At 39.5% G+C, this 16,148-nt stretch overlaps 1 long non-coding RNA gene across 1 annotated transcript in view; it reads right to left on the bottom strand.

Moving 5' to 3' along the window:
* Positions 1-11,767, bottom strand: part of LOC145716254 (uncharacterized) — a 56,089-nt gene extending 44,322 nt beyond the window's left edge. Inside the window, exon 1 of the long non-coding RNA XR_014138813.1 lies at positions 11,732-11,767. This is a non-coding gene — a long non-coding RNA (uncharacterized LOC145716254). The remainder of the gene's footprint in view (positions 1-11,731) is intronic.
* Between the last annotated feature and the right edge of the window lie 4,381 nt (positions 11,768-16,148).

Raw genomic sequence — 16,148 nt, 5'->3', positions numbered from 1 at the left:
GCATGTACCCCTTCGGGTCCCTACTTTTGTATCTTTGGGGTAAATACCCAGTAGTGCAATTGCTGGATCATAGGGTAGCTCTATTTTCAACTTTTTGAGGAACCTCCATACAGTTTTCCAGAGTGGCTGCACCAGCTTGCATTCCCACCAACAGCGTAGGAGGGTTCCCCTTTCTCCGCATCCCCGCCAACATCTGTCGTTTCCTGACTTGTTAATTTGAGCCATTCTGACTGGTGTGAGGTGGTATCTCATTGAGGTTTTGATTTGGATTTCCCTGATGCCGAGTGATATTGAGCACTTTTTCATGTGTCTGTTGGCCATTTGGATGTCTTCTTTGGAAAAAGTTAATCATTTTTTTTTAAAGATTTTATTTATTTACTTGACAGAGAGATAGACAGAAGAGCACAAGCAGAGGGAGTGGCAGAGGGAGAGGGAGAAGCAGGCTCTGCACCGAGCAGGGAACCCGATGTGGGACTTGATCCCAGGACCCTGAGATCATGACCTGAGCCGAAGGCAGACGCCCAACCATCTGAGCCACCCAGGCGCCCTGTAGTTAATCATTTTTATAAATTTGGAAAATTTATAGCCATTGTTTCTTCAAATATTTTCTCCCATTCTGGGACACTAATTATATGTGACTACCTCCCAGTAGTTAGCTGATGCACCATTCAATTTTCTTCTTTTCAGCTTTTTCCTCTGTGTATTTGAATCTGGGTAGTTTCAATGCTATGGAAATGAGTTCACCAATAACAATTTCTTGTGCAATATCTATTGGCCATTAACCCTACCCAGTGTGTTTTCATCCCAGGCATGTAGATTTTATCAGTTAGAGGTTTGTTTTCTACCCTTAACATGTTCAATCTTTCTTTTAGCTTCTGTAATGTGTGGAATGAAATCACATTAACCATTGTAATTTCCTTGTCTACTACTCTAGTATCTGCATTATTTCTGTGTCAGTTTTAATTGATTTTTCTCCTTGTTATGAATTTTACTTTCCTGATTTTTTTGGCATGATGGTAGTTTTTTATTGGATGTTAGACATTGTGGATTCTACCTTGTTGGGAACTAGATTTTTTCCTGGGTTGTGATTAAAGTTACTACAAAAGAGTTGGATTCTTTTAGGTTTTGCATTTATGTTTGCTAGCTAGTGTCTAAGTCTGTTTAATCTTGCACTAATTTTTTTGCTGCTATCAAAGCAAGACCTGGGTGCCTGGGTGGCTCAGTTGGTTGAGCATCTTACTCTTGATTTTGGCTCAGGTCATTCTCTCAGGGTCCTGGGATGCAACCCCAAGTTGGGCTTCCTAGTCAGTGAGGAGTCTGCTTATCTCACTCTCTCCCTCTCCCTGCTAATGCTCTCTCTCTCTAAAATAAATTTTAAAAAATAAAATGATATATTTTTAAAAAAGCAAGACCCTTCATTGTACTTTAACCAATATTCTATGAATCATGAGCTTTTTTCCATTCTGGTTTATGGGAATTGGTACTCTTTCTAGCCCTGGTGAAGTCTAGGCACTATCTCCTCTTATCTTTTCAGGTATTACCTTAGTGTGCTGACCTGGGTAGCTTCTCACAAGCATGCGCTGATCATCACTCAGCTGACTACTCCAGGGAACCCCTCTGCAGATTTCAGCAGTTTTCTCTCAGTGCAGCTCTATTCTCTCATATTCTGCCTTCCTAATTCCTATTGCTCTTTCCCAGACTCCTAGCTGCACCTGCTCCCCTCTGGAAAATTGTTGTCTAGGTTTCCCCCTTTCTGCTTCATGACCTGAACACTCTCTCAAGGTAGAAGCTGGGGCAATTAGAGGGCTAATCTCATTCGTTCCCTGTCTCTTATAGATCCCTATCTTTCAATGACAGATTTCCCCTCACTCAAAACTGTGGTTTTTCCTATATTTTGTCTTCTTTAGTTTTTCAGTTAAGAGACTAAATCTAGTTCTTATTACTCTATCTTGTTTGGAAAAGTAATCTATAAATCCCAGAATTCATTTTAACATTATATTTCCAATACTACTAAATGATAAAAGTTGCCACAGAGTGTGAATCCAAAATGACCTCTCATTTCTCAGCTCAGAAGTCATTCCTGAACTCCAAGGCAAGGACAGCACCATCTCAGTGCTACTCTAACACAGTGTTATAACACATAATATATATAACACTATAGAACAAAGAGTATATGTATATATAAAACATAACACTCTTTTCTTTGTACTATAAGTGCCTTTTTGCTTTTTGCCTTGTTTACCAGCTATTAGCTACTTGAGCATAGGGATTGATTTTATTCATCCTGCATGCGCAGGCCCCAGTACATGCCTACACATAGGAAGCCTTCAGTAAATAACTGTTGAATGAATGATTGAATAAAAATGTTTGGTAAGCAGATGCTTCTCTTCAGATAGCAGGGAGTTTATCACATTATTATAAATCCCATTTTTGAAGCAGCACCTTCAATAAAAACTAATGAAGGGATGAACTTAGTTTCTAAAGCCATTGAAACACATGAGCATAGGGTTGAACTTAAGCTAAGTCAGGATTCTGTCAGTCATGAGGAAGGAGCAAAATGGCTGCCAGGTAGACAACCAAGGGCATCTGCTACTTCAGATATATGCTCTCAAAAGCACCTTTGTCCTTTGTTCTGAAAAGAATGTTTTAAATACATTCTAAGTGAGGATTTTAAACAGTGTTTTAGACTGGTTCTTGACAGCATCTAACTTATATGACTGTAAATATTTCCAGAACACAATAAACTCCACTTCCATGCCAAGATGCTTCATGCAGTGTGTCACTTTAGATGGTAATTATATTGCATTAGGGAGACAGATTGTGCAGCCTCAAAAGTGGAAAGGATATACTGGTAAATCTGTCATCCACCCCCACAGTGCACACCCTCTAAAGAGGAGAGTTCTTTTATTTCTGGGATAACCTTCATTTAATATTCTTTTTAAAAAATCTACCTATTTTAAATATTGAGGTACAGGATAATTTCTAGGGAACAAGTATTTCAATCACAGAGATCTTTCTTTTTCATGTGGAGTCCTTATAAATATATAATTTCCCCACTTATTTCTTTTCACCTTTTTGATAAAAGGCAAGGCTTAACTACCCGTCATATTCTTATTAGACAAGTCATGCAAGTTTTGAGTCTCAGTTTTCTCATCAGAAAAAATAAAAGATACTTGTGTCTACCTTACTGAGATCTCTTTCACTCTTAAAATGGAGAAAAAATTCTTTGTATTTTGTTCTTTCCAAAACACTGAGCAAATTTTCAATACAGGCAGACCTCATTTTATTGTGTTTTATTTGATTGTGCTTCATAGATACTGTAGAAGTTTTGTGGTATATGGAAATTTGGTGGGTGTTTATCTTTTTATCCCAACAACGTTACACTGAGGCTGAAACAGTCAGTCAGTACATATTTAAAAGATTTATTTATTTATTTTGAGAGAGAGAGAGCACACACAAATTAGCAGGGACAGGGACAGATGGGGAGGGAGAGAGAATCTCAAGCAGACCCCGTGCTGAGTGTGGAGCCTGATGCAGAACTCAATCCCAAGACCTTGAGATCATGACCTAAGCCACAATCAAGAGTCAGACGCTCAACCTACTGAGTCACCCAGGCACCCCAGTACATATTTTAAAGGAATTGAGAAAAGAATGAAGAAAGGACAATGGAAGAGACAGAAGGAGAAATGGAAGGGAGGGAGGGAAAAGAGAGGGAGCAGGAGGAAGAGAGGAAAAGAAGAGAGAAGGAAGGAAGGACAAATAAGGCAGGCTGAAAGGAGAAAAATGAAAGAAGGAGGGAGGGATGAGACAAAAGAGGAAGGGAGAGAGAAGAGGGAAGGGATAGGAGGGACAGAGAAAGGAAGGAAGGAGAGAGGAAAGATCATGACTATTATGTGACTGATTGACTAATTTTGACTCGAAGTTGTACCTGAAAAACTGATCATTGCTGTGGCTATCTCCCTTCTAGATAACATACATAAATAACAAAAAAGTGACTAATTTTACCTGAATTTTAGACACAGTGACCTTATTTTGGGATGATGGAAGTAGTAATATGTCCTGTTGTATTAGTAATAATATTACCACCTTTGAGGATAAAACCAGAAGAGGAAGACATTCCCAAAGCTGGAGCTAAGTTGAAATCCTAGAGAAAGAGACTGATTGCCCCTTTTCCTATTTTCCAGAATAGGAAACAGCAGGGTACTTTTCAAATCTTCTCAGATTCTGATACTTGAGTTAGAAATAATTCCTTCATTTATTTTGCCCTTGAGCATAAACTTAAATCATTAGTGGGAACACATAAACAAACAGAATCAGCTCAGGAGAATGTAAGGTATTTGGATCTTGCTCCAATAAGGAAAAATCACTTGATTTTGTGTGTGTGTGTGTGTGTGTGTGTGTGTGTGTGTGTTAGCATTTTGGCAGTCCAAAGCCAACAAGTTTTTTTGTTTTTTTTTTTAAAGATTTTATTTATTTATTTGAGAGAGAGAATAAGATAGAGAGAGCATGAGAGGGGGGAGGGTCAGAGGGAGAAGCAGACTCCCTGCTGAGCAGGGAGCCCGATGCGGGACTCGATCCCGGGACTCCAGGATCATGACCTGAGCCGAAGGCAGTCACTTAACCAACTGAGCCACCCAGGCGCCCAAGTTTTTTTTTTTTTTTTTTTGTCAGAGCACAAGCACGGGGAGCAGCAGAGGGAGAGGGAGTAGCAGACTTCCCGCTGAGCAGGGAGCCCGATGTGGGACTTGATCCCAGGACCCTGGGATCATGACCTGAGCCGAAGGCAGACGCTTTAACGACTGAGCCACCCAGATGTCCCGCCAACAAGTTTTTAAAAGAGGTAGTATTATCTCATGCGATATCTCATGCAAACAAGTAATTCTAAAGTTGCATCAAGAAAGGGGTGACTTGGTGCCATAGATGCATTTAATGATAGAATTAATAATCATTGCTACCATTAATAAGTGCCTGTTCTGAGCAAGTCACTGCATAGATGCCATCTCATCTCATTCCAATGGCAACACTGTGAAGTTAGCATTTGCATCACGGTTTTGAAGTTGATAAATTATAGCCTTGGAGAGAAGAGTTAACTTTTCCAAAAACTCTAGCTAGTTCCTCTTTACATTATGTTCACTTCCCCAAGTCAGAGAGGGCCTAAAGACCAGTGAGATCAAAAAGAAAAAAACAAAACATCTCAAGGCCTTCTTTCATCTCAGGGGACAAAACCAAAAACAGCTAAGGGTAAACACCCATGAACACATTCATTCTGAATAAGATGCCTGGCATTGTTGTAATAACATCTTTGCTAATGGATTTTAATTAATCTTCTGACATTGACACTCTTATGTGGAAGATACTGCTTTCCTTATTTGACTGATGAGAAGAGGAAAGTTTGGGATGTTAGATTGCCCAGTTCCCTGGCAAGTGAAGGAATATGTATTTGAATTCAAAATACATATGACTGTGCCCTTTTTCATGTCACACTGATCTACCTACTCTGTTTCACAAACACTTACAGAACACCTGCTGAGTAAAAGCACTTTGCAAATTCAGGGCACTTTATGTGATGCAAAGATAAACAAGACATAGCCTTGATCTCAGAGTGCAAATTCTAATCACAAAATATCTGAGCTGGACCACTCTGGAAAACAGTATGGAGGTTCCTGAAAAAGTTGAAAATAGAGCTACTCTATGACCCAGCAGTTTCACTACTGGGTATTTACCCCAAAGATACAAATGTAGTGATCCAAAGGGGCATGTGCACCCCAGTGTTTATAGCAGCAATGTCCACAATATCCAAACTATGGAAAGAGCCTGATGTCCATCAACAGATGAATGGATAAAGAAGATGTAGTATACATATATACAATGGAATATTATGCAGCCATCAAAAAATGAAATCTTGCCATTTGCAACGATGTGGATGGAACTAGAGGGTATTACACTAAGCGAAATAAGTCAATCAGAGAAAGACAATTATCATATGATCTCACTGATATGTGAAATTTGAGAAACAAGACAGAGGATCATAGGGGAAGGGAGGGAAAAATGAAACAAGATGAAACCAGAGAGGGAGACAAACCATAAGAGACTCTTAATCTCAGGAAACAAACTGAGGGTTGATGGAGTGGGGCAGGGGGAGGGATGGGGTGGCTGGGTGATGGACACTGGGGAGGGTATGTGCTATGGAGAGTGCTGTGTATTGTGTAAGACCAATGAATCACAGACCTGTACCCCTGAAACAAATAATACATTATATGTTAATTAAAAAAGATATCTGAGCTAGAGTACCATTTATGAGGAAATGTGATGTGGCTTACAAAATAGTGAGATCATTAATTGGAACATTACTGGTGTCCTTTTTCCTGTTGGGCAAATCTCTGCTAGAAGCTGGACCTTAATAGTGCAGTGGTGGGAGAGGACCTAATCTCAGGTACATCGTTTGTGAGGGGCACTTCCTTCACTCCACTGGGTCATATATTTATGAGAGGTAAAAGCAAGCCTTCCTCTATCTCACATTTTACATTTATGCTCTCTCAGATCAATGTAAAACATTTTACATATATGCTCTCTCAGATCATCTTTTTCACAGCTTGTGGGTGGGAACTCTTATTCACCTTTTACTTGAGGAAACTAAGGCTTATAAAAATCAAGGGAATTGCTTTGGGTCAAACAGACAGTAAATGGCAGAGTCAGGGGTCAAGCCAATGTCTATCTTATTCCAGAGAACTGATTTTTCCATTGTACCACACTTGCCTCCTTATGTATACAAATGCATGCCTATGTGTGTGTGTCTGTGCATATATCTATGTGCATCTGTACATAGGCATATGTGTGTGCACGTGTATGGCAAATGAACATTTCCTGCTGATCCTGAAGCCTGATTTTTTAAAAAATTCCAACTTTATTGGGATATGATTGGCAAATAAAATTTTAAGATACTGAAAGTGTTAAAAGTAATGATTTGATGTGCCTATACATTGTGAAAGGATTTCCCCATCAAGTTAATACATCCATCACTTCACATATTTACTTTTTTTGGGGGGGGGGAAGGGTGAGAACATTTAAGTTCTATTTTCTCAGCAAGTTTCAATTACAGAATTAAGAGTTATCAACTCTAGTCAGGTTTTATATTTGTCTTTCTTATTTCCAGGTACTCTGCCCAGGATCTTATTTTTAACCTGTTGCTACAGGTATGTAGGTGAGAGGGGGCAAATGTTTCATAAGGACATATAGGATCAGTACTGGGGGCTACAGGAGAACTCAGCCATTTGGAAGGAAGATGCTGGTTTTTGTTCCCTCCCAAGTGTGTGCACACTGGGTGAATGATAGGAATGGATCGAGGGGAGTTGGGTGTGAAGTTGGGTGTGCTAGGAAGGTAGAGATAGAGATGTGCATCCTCACTGAAGATAGCCAACAGGGCCTGCTGTTGGTGACAGTTCATCTCCACCACTAGGATTACTGGAAAAACAGAAGAAAGGGAGTAGTCCCTCTCTTGAAAATTCACCAAACTTGGCTTCAGCATATCCAAGATCCCAGTACACTAAAAAGGTAAAATTGTGTTCAGCTTGGCACCTCTTCATTGGGGTAGGTTAAAAATATTTACCTTTCAAAGACTTAATTTTCAAATGCCAACTCATCCCCCAAGCTTCTCTAATTACCCTTCCTTCACTGATAACACCAAGAATTAATTTTTCTACAAATATTTATTGAGCAGCTACCATGCACAAGACATTGTGTTAGCCATATTTGTTTATTCTTTAATCTGTATTTCCCTTTTATAATGCTCATCACTGATCATGTTGCACTATAATTATTTTTCTAAATATCCGTGTTGTGGAATATTACTCAGCCATCAGAAAGGATGAATACCCAACTTTTGCATCAACATGGATGGAACTGGAGGAGATTATGCTAAGTGAAATAAGTCAAGCAGAGAAAGTCAATTATCATATAATTTCACTTATTTGTAGTGAAATTATTATCCACTTATTTGTGGAACGTAAGGAATAGCATGGAGGACATTAGGAGAAGGAAGGGAAAAATGAAGGGGGGGGAAATCAGGAGGGGAGATGAACCATGAGAGACTATGGACTCCAGGAAACAAACTGAGGGTTTTAGAGGGGAGGGGGCAGGGGGATCAGTTAGCCCAGTGATAGGTATTAAGGAGGGCATGTACTGCATGGAGCACTGGGTGTTATACACAAACAATGAATCATGGAACACTACATCAAAAACTAATGAGGTACTGTATGACTAACATAACATAATTAATAAATAAATAAATAAATAATAAAATAATAAAATAAATATCCATGTTGTGAACTAACAAAGACAGTCTCTTATTTGCTCAGTAGGTGTAGTTTTTAGCATAGTCTGGACATAGATTGCGTGTATGGTAAATGTTTGTTTGATGAAGGCATTCAGAGAAAAGACCAATGATTTCAAGTAGAGGTACTCCTGGCTTAGGTACTCCTAGGTCCTGGGCTAGGTGTCCCAAAGGATAGTCTTATGCATCTTGGAGGGAACCATGTGTCAGCATTACAGGGAGCAGACCACCATGCTAATGGAGCTACATAATTTGTTCTTCCTATTAAGTTATCCAGTTGCAGGATGGGCTGTCTCTGGAAATCATTCACTTCATTTAAGCAAATAATGCCTTTATCTGTCTGGAGTGACCTGGAAAGATTTTCCACATTTATTTGACATTGATTTATCTCATTTAACATCAATATCTGCCATCCTATGATCAGGAAGACTTTATGAAGGGAATAGCAATTGTGTTAGGCCTTATGTGAAACAGGAGAGGAGAGTTCATGTCAATATACCCCCACACCACTACCCAGCCAGACTCTACTCATGTAAGCTTAATGCAGCACTGAGAGGGGACCATTCTGTTGGCCTACAGCCTACACCTGACTCTGAGTACAGAGTTCATCATCCATGGATATGAGCAGAGAAGTCCAAACAATGAAAGAATCTCCAATAGCCCTTTTGCTGTCATGATTGCCAACCTCATGTTTTCATTCTCAGGTCCTTCTCAACCTAATTTCTCTCACACCTGCATTTCAAAAGCCCCAAACCTATAGTCATAATTGACCTATGCTCTGAAATTTCAGAAAAGTTATCTCATTCACTAAAATTAAAAAAAATCACAAAATGTTATTAAATTATTGTCAGTTAAAATGTAGTAGAAAAGCATTGGCCCTGAAGCTAAGATATCACTTGACTACAACCAACTCAGCCATCAAAAAGCTGTGTGACTTTAGGAGAGTCAGCTCACCTTTCTAAGTCTCATCTGTAAAATGAGAAAACTGACCTAAACAATCTCTCAAGAATTTTCCAGCTTTACTTTAAATAAATCACATAGTATTATTTCTTTAGCATTCTCAGTCCCAAATAATAGCCATTTACCCATTGAAGCAATCTAAGGAAGCCTGAGTACCCAAGAGAGTTGATAAGTTATTGCAGATCAGTCTAAATGAGGATTAGGAAAAGCAAACTGAGCTGGCAGGTGACAGCCTGGGGCTGGTGCTGCTGAGGAGTTGGGCTTTATTACACAGTGATGAGCAAAGAGTGAGCTTTCCTCACAGGGCCCCACTGGCCAAGCTGTAAAGGAGCATTCATCCATCAATGCTGGACTGATGGCAGCACTGAGCTACAGCTCTGTCTTCCACTCAGGCTTCCTTTGCACAAGCTCCTCTGTTTCCCTTGGGAAACCCTGTCTGGCTTAGTTTGATCCATTCTAGAACAGTAGCTCTGATAGCAGCCACAGGGGAGGTAGATCCAAGAGTGCAGAGAGCTTGCTCTAATGAAACAGAAACATGATGGCATGTGAACTTGCATCTGAATGACAAAGTGCAAACAGATTTTGGCTGTACCATGACAGCTGTTAATTCCGCATATTTTCTATATAGTCCAGGAGGCTTTTAAAGAACAACTACAGGTAGTTATTGCTCAGGTACATTCTTCTCACTTGGATATTAATGTATAACATACCTATGACTATATAATATTGTTGTAAGATTCTCAACAGTCCATCCCTAGACTGTGAGCTACTTGTAGGTGGGGTTTATGTGGAATACACCGCTACCTTCCAGCACCCAGCAGAGAGCACTGATAGAGCTGGTCTCCAATATAGGCTTGAGAAAGAGAAGAATTGTTGAGAATCATTTTTATCTGAAGGCTGTTGGATTATAAATAATAGTCTCTCTTTTCAGAAGTATCCATAATATTGTACTCTGGTTTTTATCTTGAAGTGGTTTGCCTGTGGTGTGGCCCATCTTCTTGAACTTCAGTTCTCTAAATGGAATCTCCAACTTTGCCTAAACAGCAAATCCATTTTTTCCTATGGCCCACATAGTACAAGGCAGCATCCAATCTGAGAAGCATACCTGGTTTCCTTGGGGTAGTTGGCCTCCCCCTTCCTTAGTTTCCAGTAGCTCATGGTTCATAAACCTATGAACAATTCATGTGTCCTTAAATCTCTTCCTACTATGTCTTCGCTATGCTGTGCGTCCTTGTACAGTTATTTAAATTTCCTGTGTCTTTTTTCCTCGTATTTTTTAAGTTTTTAAAAGATTTTATTTATGTATCATATATAGAGAGAGTGAGCTGTTGGGAGGAGAGGAGCAGATGGAGAGGGACAAGCAGACTCCTGGCTGAGCAGGGAAACATATGAGGGGCTCCATATCAGGACCCTGAGATCATGACCCTGAGCCAAAATCAATAGTCTGACGTTTAACTTACTGAGCCACCCAGGCGCCCCCTGTGCCTGTTTTCTGATCTGCAGTATAGGGATAATAGAAACTATAATAGTTTTGTAGTGGGAGTTTAAAATAATTAACAAGTGTAATGTACACAAAACAGTACTTGCCAAGTAACATGTTCAGTAAGTTTTAACTATTATTTGTAGCATTACTCCCCCCCCCTTTTTATGTTGTACTTTTGGTAAAGCTGTTTTGATAAAATTAGTTTATTCAAAAAATAAATTCCAGAGGAAGAGCAAGATGGCAGAGGTATAGGAGACCTAAATTTGGTCTGGTCCCAGGAATTCAGCTAGAGAGGGATCAAACCATTCTGAACGCCTATGAACTCAACAGGAGATCAAAGAGAATAGCAGCAACTCTGAACAGAAAAGCCACCACTTTCTGGAAGTTAGGATGTGCAGAGAAGTGAATCCGATGCGATACTTGGGAAAATAGACCACTGGGGGAGGGAGCTTCCATCAGCCGCTACCAGTAAGTAATAGAGCAGTGGAGCACAAAATTGGAACTTTTAGAAGTCTGCTCCGCTGAGGGACGTCACTCCAGTGGTTATGCAGGGGGTGGAGCTCTTGCTGGGACAGTGTAGTCTCAGGACCCCCAGGGTCACAGAAAGACTGGGGGTGCCTGAGTGCAGCAGAGCTCCCAGGTATCAGAGTGGGGAAGCTGGCTGCAGAGACGGAGCTGAGGAGTGGGCTCTCAGCTTGGGGATGCCATAAACTGTGATCTGGGGCACAGTCAGGCCACTGCTCTTCCAGCAGGGACCCAACAAGTGGCAGATCTGGGGAGACTCCCCTTCCTCCCCCAGGAGGAGCAGCGTGGGGGTGCACCACAGGAATCTGCTGGGTTTGGAGACTTCACACAGGGTCATGTGCCAGAGATAGAAATGTTGGTCACAGGCCAGGTGAGCATGGCGTGTGGCTGGAGACCCAGGAGACAGGAGTGATTGACTGCTTTTCTCTGGGGACTCACTGAGGAGTGGGGCCCCGAGTTCTCGGCTCCTCCAGGGCCAGAGACTGAGAGGCTGCAATTTTCACTCTCGTCCTCCAAAGCTGTATGGAAAGCTTGCAGGGAAAAAAAGCTACTGAGAGCAAAATTGAGCAGATTACTTAGCCCGGCCCCTGGCAAGGGCAGTGCAATTCCACCTCAGGCAAAGACACTTGAGAATCAATGCAAAAGGCCCCTCCCCCAGAAGATCAGCAAGAACATCCAGACAAGACTAAGTTTACTGATCAATGAGAAATGGCAAAACTCCAGTACTAGGGAAATACAGCACATAGAATTCATGGCTTTTTCCCCATGATTCTTTAGTCTTTCAAAGTAAATTTTTAAATTTTTCATTTTTTTTCCTATTTTTTTTAATTTTTCATTTTCCCTTTTTCAACCAACATCTTATCAATCCCTTTTTTTTAAAAATCTTTTTTAATTTTCATTTTTAGAGTCATATTGTACCCCATCATGGTAGTTAACTTATTGTTTGTATATATATGTTTTTCTCTCTTTAAAATTTTGAGATGCAGTTTCTTCTAACAGACCAAAATATACCCTACATCTCTAGTGTATGGCTTTGTTCTAGTCTCCTGCCTGATCACATTCTCTCCCTTTTTCTTTTTTAATTTTTCATCTTTCTTTTTTCAACCAACATCTTATATCAATTCCTTTTATAGAATCTTTTATAATTTTCATCTTTACAGTCATATTCCATTCCTTCATCGTATTTACCCTTAATTTTATACATATATAAGTTTTTCTTTCTTTAAAATTTTGGGAGGCAATTTCTTCTAACAGACCAAAATACCCCCAAAATCTAGTGTGTGTCACTGATCTATTCACCAGCCTGATCATATACTTTTTTTTCCCTTTCCCTTTCTTTTCCCCATGGTTTTGGGCCTCCTCTGATTTGTTTAGTGTATATTTTTCTGGGATCATTGTTACCCTTTTAGCATTTTGTTCTCTCATTCATCTATTCTCCTCCAGACAAAAGGACAAGATGGAAAAACTCACCTCAAAAAAAAAAAAAAAAAAAAAGAACAAGAGGCAGTACCGACTGCCAGGGACCTAATCAATACAGACATTAGTAAGATGTCAGAACTAGAGTTCAGAATGACAATTATAAAGATACTAGCTGGCTGAAAAAAGCATAGATGATACTAGAGAATCCCTTTCTGGAGAAAGAAAAGAACTAAAATCTAACCAAGACGAAATAAAAAATCAATTAATAAGGAGCAATCAAAAATGGAGGCTCTAACTGCTAGGATAAATGAGGCAGAAGAGTGAATTAGTGATATAGGAGACCAAATGATGGAGAATAAAGAAGCTGAGAAAAAGAGATAAACAACTACTGGATCACAAGGGCAGAATTCGAGAGACAAGTGATACCATAAAATGAAATGATATTAGAATAATTGGGATCCCAAATGAAGGAGAAGAATTAGCGAAAGGGGGAGAAGGTATATTGGGGCAAATTATAGTGGAGAAGATCCCTAATTTGGGGAAGGAAACAGGCATCAAAATCCAGGAGGCACAACCCTCAAAATCAGTAAAAATAGGTCAACACCCCAAAATCTAATAGTAAAACTCACAAGTCTCAGAGACAAAGAGAAAATCCTGAAAGCAGCTTGGGACAAGAGGTCTGTAACCTACAATGGTAGAAATATTAGATTAGCAGCAGGCCCACCCAAAAAGACCTGGCAGGCCAGAAAGGACTGGCATGATATCTTCAGAGCACTCAATGAGAAAAATATGCAGCCAAGAATACTCTATCCAGCTAGGCTGTCATTGAAAATAGGAGAGGTCAAAAGCTTCCAGGACAAACAAAAAGTAAAAGATTTTGAAAACACCAAACCAGCCCTACAAGAAATATTGAAAGGGGTCCTCTAAGCAAAGAGAGAACCTACAAGTAACATAGACAAGAAAGGAACACAGACAATATACGGTAACAGTCACCTTACAGGCAATACAATGGCACTAAATTCCTATCTTTCAAGAGTTACCCTAAATGTAAATGGGCTAAATGCACCAAGCAAAAGAAACAGGGTATCACACTGGATAAAAAAAACAAGACCCCTCAATATGCTGTCTACAAGAGACTCATTTTAGACACAAAGACACCTCCAGGTTTAAAGTGAGGGGGTGCAAAACCATTTACCATGCTAATGGACACCAAAAGAAAGCTGGGGTGGCAATCCTTATATCAGACAAATTAGATTCTAAGCCAAAAACTATAAAAAGAAATGAGGAAGGACACTATATCCTACTTAAAAGTTCTATCCAACAAGAAGATCAAACAATTGTAAATATCTATGCCCTTAACATAAGAGCAGCCAGTTATATAAGCCAACTAATAACAAAATCAAAGAAGCACATCGACAATACAATAATAGTAGGGGACTTTAACAACCCCCTCACTGAAATGGACAGATCATCTAAACAAAAGATCAACAAGGAAATAAAGACTCTAAAGGAAACACTGGACCAAATGGACTTCACAGATATATTCAGAACATTCCATCCCAAAGCAACAGAATACACATTCTTCCCTATTGCCCATGGAACATTCTCCAGAATAGATCCCATCCTAGGTCACAAATCAGGTCTCAACTGGTACCAAAAGATTGGGATCATTCCCTGCCTATTTTCAGACCACAACGCTTTAAAACTAGAACCCAATCACAAGAGGAAAGTCGGAAAGAACTCAAAAACATGGAGGCTAAAGAACATCCTACTAAAGAACGAATGTTTCCACCAGGAAATTAAAGAAGAATTAAAAAAATTCATGGAAACCAATGAAATGAAAACACAACTGTTCAAAATCTTTAGGATACAGCCAAGGCAGTCCTAAGAGGAAAGTACATAGCAATACAAGCCTTTTTCAAGAAACAAAAAAGGTCTCAAATACACAACCCTCCTTGCACCTAAAGGAGCTGGAGAAAGAACAGCAAATAAAGCCTAAACCCAGCAGGAGAAGAGAAATAATAAAGATCAGAGCAGAAATCAATGAAATACAAACTAAAAGAACAGTAGGAGAGATCAATGAAACTAGGAGCTGATTCTTTGAAAGAATTAATAAGATAGATTTCCAGACTTATCAATAAGAAAAGAGAAAGGACCCAAATAAATAAAATCATGAATGAAAGAGGAGAGATCACAACCAACACCAAAGAAATACAAACAATTAAGAACATATTATGAGAAACTATATGCCAGCAAATTAGATTATCTGGAAGAAATGGATGCATTCCTAAAGATGTATAAAATCCCAAAACTGAACCAGGAAGAAATAGAAAACCTGAACAGACCTATAACCACTAAGGAAATTGAAGCAGTTATCAAAAATCTCCCAATAAACAAAAGCCCAGGGCCAGATGGCTTCCCAGGGGAATTCTACCAAACATTTCAAGAAGAATTACTACCTATTCTTCAGAAACTGTTCCAAAAACTAGAAATGGAAGGAAACTTCCAAACTCGTTTTATGAGGCCACCATTACCTTGATCCCAAAACGAGACAAAGACCCCATCAAAAAGGAGAACTACAGAACAATATTCTTGATGAACACAGATGCAAAAATTCTCACCAAAATACTAGCCAATAGAATCCAACAGTACATCAAAAGGATTATTCACCACGACCAAGTGGGATTTATCCCTGGGCTGCAAGGTTGGTTCAACATCCACAAATCAATCAATATGATACAATAGCCATATAATCCTGTCAATAGATGCAGAAAAAGCATTTGGCAAAGTACAGCATCAAAACTCTTGAGAGTGTAGGGAGAGAGGGTACATACCTCAACATCATAAAAGCCATCTATGAAAACCCAAAGCGAATATCATTCTAAATGGGGAGAAACTGAGAGCTTTCCCCCTAAGGTCAGGAACACGGCAGGGATGTCCACTATCACCACTGCTATTCAACATAGTATTAGAAGTCCTAGCCACAGCAATCAGACAACAAAAAGAAATCAAAGGCATGTGAATCAGCAAAGAAGTCAAACTCTCACTTTTTGCAGATGATATGATACTTCATGTGCAAAACCCAAAAAACTCCACCCCAAAACTTCTAGAACTCATACAGGAATTCAGGAAAGTGGCAGGATATAAAATCAATGCACAGAAATCAGTGGCATTCCTATACACCAACAACAAGACAGAAGAAAGAGAATTTAAGGAGTCGATCCCATTTACAATTGTACCTAAAACCATAAGATACCTAGGAATAAATGTAACCAAAGAGGCAAAGGATCTGTACTCAGAAAACTATAAAATACTCATGAAAGAAATCGAGGAAGACACAAAGAAATGGAAAAACGTTCCATGCTCATGGATTGGAAGAACAAATATTGTGAAGATGTCAATGCTACCTAGAGCAATCTACACATTCAATGC

Source organism: Leptonychotes weddellii, chromosome 11 (genome assembly GCF_054177405.1).
Source record: "Leptonychotes weddellii isolate Sample4059 chromosome 11, ASM5417740v2, whole genome shotgun sequence".
Classification (NCBI taxonomy): domain Eukaryota; kingdom Metazoa; phylum Chordata; class Mammalia; order Carnivora; family Phocidae; genus Leptonychotes; species Leptonychotes weddellii.
Note: the sequence above shows the minus strand (reverse complement) of the source record. Positions and strands in the feature narration are given on the sequence as shown.